General features: G+C 34.1%; 1 protein-coding gene across 3 annotated transcripts in view; it reads right to left on the reverse strand.

The window, feature by feature from the left end:
• The window catches only part of EPS8 (epidermal growth factor receptor pathway substrate 8), a 169,145-nt gene that overhangs the window by 56,629 nt on the left and 106,516 nt on the right, over positions 1-6,000 (reverse strand). The gene's annotated exons all lie outside the window — the stretch shown is intronic.

The raw sequence follows: 6,000 nt of genomic DNA on the forward strand, positions 1-6,000 counted from the left end.
TAGCTCTCCCAACAGCCTTTTTTTTTTTTTTTGCAAATCTACTTCTTTCAGTTAATATAGATATTCTATAGTAGATAAATTGTTTGAAAAGTTCTGCTGAACATAAAAGCAGAGCAAGTACAAAAATGTAAAGTGTATATGAACATAGGCAGACTCAGAATGTTAACACGGAAGTTTAAGAAAACTTTAACAAATTTTCATTGTACAACACATATGAAAGTAACTTTTCATATTTATTTACTTTTAAAATTTAGATTAAAATCTCCATATCCTTACAACAATATTACTCTGATATTCCGATACATCCCATTTTTGCTTTTGCAGCATTAAATTACTTAATAAGAACAGATGCACTAGAAAAGTCACTCTCTGCTACCTTTCTTTTTTTGCTTGGATGATGACCTGAAGAAGTATGATCCGTCTGGTCCTACCAAAATAATGTCAGCAAAAAGAAAGATCTGGTTTCATCTAAAATTTTCTCTTCCAATATAGCAAAACATAAACCTTCACTTACAGGACTGTATTCTATATATTTTTAAAAAGTGAACAACCATGATTTTTCTGATTAGTTGATAAGGATTAATCAGTGTGAGATATTAACACATGGATAACTGTCCTTGGGAGAACCATTATGACTCCTGTAATACAATATATAATTCAGAAATATACTTCACAAAAGCACATCTAGAAACGATCACTATTTCCGAGTCACTGGTTCACCATACTCTAACACAATTGTCTATGATAGATTCAGAGCAGGAGAGTTCTGCTTGCTTTGATCTGACCTTAGGACAGTACAAGAAATGGCAGTGGCTGCCATGACACCCAGTCATGATATGGCAGCTCCTGCATGTTCAAATGCTTGTCTTTCAGGTAAGTGACTGGCAAATACAGTTGAAGATCTGAAATATTGTGTGTTTCTACTTAGACATTCTCATTATGAAGCATTAAGAATTTATCCTCGACCGCCCACTTTCCTAACACATAGTTTCCCAATCCCACAGAAACATAATATACAGAAATGGAAAGAAAAACTATATGATAGCATTTTAAATAGTATGACATAAACTGATCACTCTGATTGCCTAGAAGATATGGTATCATTTCTAATATTCCAAATTAAGAACCCACTTTAGGAATTCCTAAGCTGCTCTCTCTCCTTTGTTGCACAATAAATAAGTAGTATAAGAAACTACCTTTTAAAGATCCTAAAAATGTATAAATGCCACAAAATGTATTTATAAATAAACTAGTACTTCCAGTGATTTTTAAGTCAATGCACAAATAAAGGTTAATATTAACATTTTAATAGGCAATTTTGAAAGAAATTTCCTAAAAGGCAATTATAATACATTTCTTTTTTATGAGAATCATATGTATTCACAAGAACTGGTATAAATAGTAATTAGCTCCTAAGCTAAAAATCTCACCAAAGCTTTAAAGCAGTATAAAAAGCCTAACCAAAATCTCTCGACACTACTCAAGGTGAATCCTCTAATGAAATTCAACACTTTTGCTAATAGTGGTTCTCATCCTTGGCTGCAAGATAGAATGAACTTCATAAAACAGTGTGCAACTCATTTACTATATACTATCTCTTTAAGCAGAACATTTTCCTTTCCAAATTAAGAATGTAAATATGGTCAAATGGTGCATTAAATAATAAATAAATGAATAAATATGGCAGTAGGGTTTTTAGGTTTCTACTGTCACAAGCTGCTCAACTCCCAACATAAGAGTAAGTCTATTTCCCCTTCTCCTGGCCCCGCCTTTCTCTCTCAGGTCAATTAAGAGGTAGGATGGAATTTACTTCCCTACAGAACCACTGGCTGTGTTTCACTATTTTGCCTATTAACTTTTATGTCATGGCCCAGAATGTACAACTCCAAACAGACAGAATTAGGTGAATTCAGTAACCAATGATGAAAAATCTTTACATACAACTTTAGTATTATACACTATTTAAAAATTGATATTCAACTCCCAGATCAGAAATACTAAATTTAGGTTTCATTTAATTCTCTAATTAGTAGAATTACAGCTATAAAAAGCATCCAGATGTTGGTATTCCCTTAACTGCATTGTTGTTTATGCATAATATAACAATATTTGAAACAGCTAATATTCAGGAATACAGCTAACTTTTAGAAATTTCTTTCTCTAAAAATAAAAATCTTCCTTCGAAAGTAAGGATTTGGCCATTAACAAGAAAAAAGTAACATAAAAGCAGCGGCTGAGTATTCCTTTCTCTAAATAAAACAATAGATTAGAGCTCATATTACTTTATACTTTAAAAAATTTCTGTTGCCCAGGCAGGCAGATCACTTGAGATCACTCCTGATCTCAAGTGATCATTCCTTGACCAGCCTGGCCAACATGGTGAAAGGCTGTCTCTACTAAAAATACCAAAATTAGGTGGGTGTAATGGCACATGCCTGTAATCTCAGCTACTCAGGAGGCTGAGGCAGAGACAGAAAAATTACTTGAACTCAGGATGTAGGGATTGTAGTGAGCTGAGACTGTACCAGGGCACTTCAGCCTGGGCAACAAAGCAAGACACTATCTCAAATAATAATAATAATATAATATAATAAGACTTAAAAGAGTACCTGTCTATCATACTGATCCAATATTATTTGTCTGCCCAATAATAAAATCTCAAAGTTGACTGTAGATGTTGGTAATGACAACAAAGTACTACTAATTGATCATTCAATGAAATGAATTTTCTAGAAATAAAATGACTTTAAGCAGTTGATAATTTATGAAATGATCACATTCCAAATTAAGTAATATCTAATTTTAAAAGAAGTTATCTTTCTAGAAAGTCCAGCTATTCAGAACATAGCATAATACCTACCCACACTTAAATAAATGAAATTCTCTGAGTGTTTGTTAGAGACGTCACCATGTCTATATATTAAAATGTGCATCTTTTAACCTATAGATTCTAGTGGAAAAGACTCTCAAATCCCCACTTAGAACCTATTAGTCTCCCACCCCATAGTAGCAGAAGCCATGCTAGAAGCTTGCATGTTACAACAACACGGAAAAGAAACAGGCTTGAGATCCAGTCGTATGGAAAAAGCAGCCCTAAATATTCAAAAGGGAAATGAACCTGAATGGTTTGGTATAAAGGTAAGGAATGCAGCCCCTGACTTTCACAGGCCATAAGCTAATGTGCACAAACATGACCCTCTGTCACCAAGAAGAGATTACAGCTGCCACACCCGAGGGAAGGGAATATTTAATATACTTTACAAGTATTCCCCTTAAAAACAATTTTAAATTTCAGTGCTTAAAGACTCTGACAAACAGACTAGCTGAAAAAAATATAAAATTTCCAATATTCTGATAACAGTAGCTAAATAAAATATTACTGTCATGAGATAAATGGAGGAAAAAGAAATTAATATTTATCTTCGTAAGTGTTATGGCATCAGGAATGATAATGATTCAGGCTCTTTTACATGCTGGCTTGGAAATTTCTTGTATAAATATTTTAAAATGACAAAATAGAGTTATTAAAATTGTATATTTCATTATTTTCCTTGAATAAATTAATATGTCCTCAAATAAGCAAATTTATTGTCATATACAAGCATAGTTCACAATACATTTATACTATTTATTAAAAAATATTTCTAGACCATTATAGGGAGTGATATATGGAATATAAGTTTTAAAATATATAATGAAAGTTACCCCTTGATTCTATATCAAGTATTCAAAGTATCACTATAATTAATTGTCTAACGTCATTTGGAGTTAATATCAAAATATTAAAATTGAGAATCTTGATGAATCTGAGGACCCAGCACAGAAAGTGACCCTCCAGTACCACTCCCCATTCCCATGATAAGGTCATTACTTCTGTTTTCTCATATAACTTACCACAGAATTATTATCTTTTATTTTTTAGATGAGGAAACTGGGGCCAATCATTTGCAAAAAAACAGCAGCCAATTGGTAGCAGTACTGTGATTCAGATCCTTCGGCCTCCAAAACCCCTGCTGCCTCTCTGAGCACATTCAGTAGAAGCAATCTGGGTGGCCCATTATGATGTCAGACCTGAAAAGTGTTCTCATGAAAAACTCTGCATGAAACTTCAGATAGATTGTCTAGACTGTGGTCAGTGTGTAAAAAACAGTGTCAGTCACTGTAAACATGCATGTTCCAGTGCACAAAATAGTATCCTCATATTACAAAGATGTTCATGTACCACCCATGCAGGCAAATTAATTCTTGGAAAGTGTTTTCAACTCATTTAAAATTGTAAAAGGATAAATTTTAAATAAGATGCGTAAACTGTGAAAAAGCAAACTATATCACAAATCTCTTCTTTACTAAATTTCCAGTTAAGAAGAGACACTGCTAGCACACACTAGGTTGCAGATGAGGTTTCTTTCTTCTAATATCCACCACTGTCTCTCAACACACCACACAAAAACACACACATAGTGCCTTCCCTCTAAGAGTTCTTAGAAAATGCCTGTGGAATGAATGGACAGACGGATGAATGATAAGGGAGAAATATGTTCATGTTTTGAAGATACATATAATCTCTTCTTGGTGACAAAGGGTCATGTGTGTGTACATTAGCTTATGCGCTGTGAAACTCAGGAGCTGCATTCCTTACCTTTACACCAAATCTTTCAGATTCATCTCCCTTTTGAATATTTAGGGCTGCTTTTTCCATATGGCTGGGTCTCCAGCCTGTCTCTTTTCCATGTTGTTATAACATGCAAGCCTCTAGCATGTGATAACAGACCCTATATATAAGTTAAAACTATGCAGACTGGGATGCTAAACACTCCCAAAGATACCTTAAAAAAAACTTCAACTAGAATCTGTTTATTGCAAAGCTATCTTCAAAACATGAACATATTTCTCCCTTGTCATTCATCCATCTGTCCATTCATTCCATCAGAATTTTCTGAGAACTCTCAGAAGGAAGGCACTGTGTGAATGAATGTCTTTGTGCAGCGTGTTGAGAGTCAGTGGTGGGTATTAGAAACAAAAGGAAAATAAACCACATCTGCGACTTAAGGCCATACTACTTCTAAAGCAAATATGTTGCTAAGACTTCTTTCTTTCCTATAAATACTTCTTGGATTTGCCCTTCTATCCATCTCTTTCTATCTGATTCTATCTATACACTGCTCATTTTCATCACAGTACACAAAATGGTTACCTTGTAATAAACATTTAAATTATGTGACATTGATAATCATCTAACTTGAAAAGGGGGCCTCACTTTGCTGTATATGTAAAAGAGGGAAAATAAAAATTTACTGCTTAAAAGCTAATGATTTTCCAGGCTGGTCTTGAACTCCTGACCTCAGGTAATCCACCAGCCTTGGCCTCCCAAAGTGCTGGGATTACAGGTATGAGCAACCACGTCTCTACTAAAAATACAAAAATTAGCAGGGCGCAGTGGCAGGTGCTTGTAGTCTCTGCTACTTTGGAGGCTGTGGGAAGAGAATCGCTTAAACCTGGAGGCGGAGGTTACAGTGGGTTAAGATTGCACCAATGCACTCCAGTCTGGGCGATAGAGCGAGACTTCATCTAAAAAAGCTAAAGATTTTCAATCATTGGATCTAAGATTTTATAAAGTTGCTTCTAACAAAATATAAACATTAAAATTTACAGGTGAGTCCTATTTTCTATTCTTATTTCTTTCTTAGCTCTCTGAAATTAGATTTTAGATCTGTGGTATTTGTGAGAGGATTAATACTCCTTTTCCTTTTAAAAGTCTTTAGGCTATTAATAGATGTCTAATTTACCATATTACTTAGGTCTCTGATTCACCTATTTCCATCCATATTCATCAAATTCATCCTCAATATTACTACCAGAGTGAGCCAGGACAAATCTGACCTATTATTACCCTGACTGAAACATATCAAAGGCTGCTCATTTATTGTAAACAATGCCTAAATTCCTCAGTATAATTTTTCCTTATGTGGTCCCCGTTCATTTTTTTTTTTTTTTTTTTTT

This window comes from Cebus imitator, unplaced genomic scaffold (assembly GCF_001604975.1).
Source record: "Cebus imitator isolate Cc_AM_T3 unplaced genomic scaffold, Cebus_imitator-1.0 Scaffold2, whole genome shotgun sequence".
Lineage (NCBI taxonomy): Eukaryota > Metazoa > Chordata > Mammalia > Primates > Cebidae > Cebus > Cebus imitator.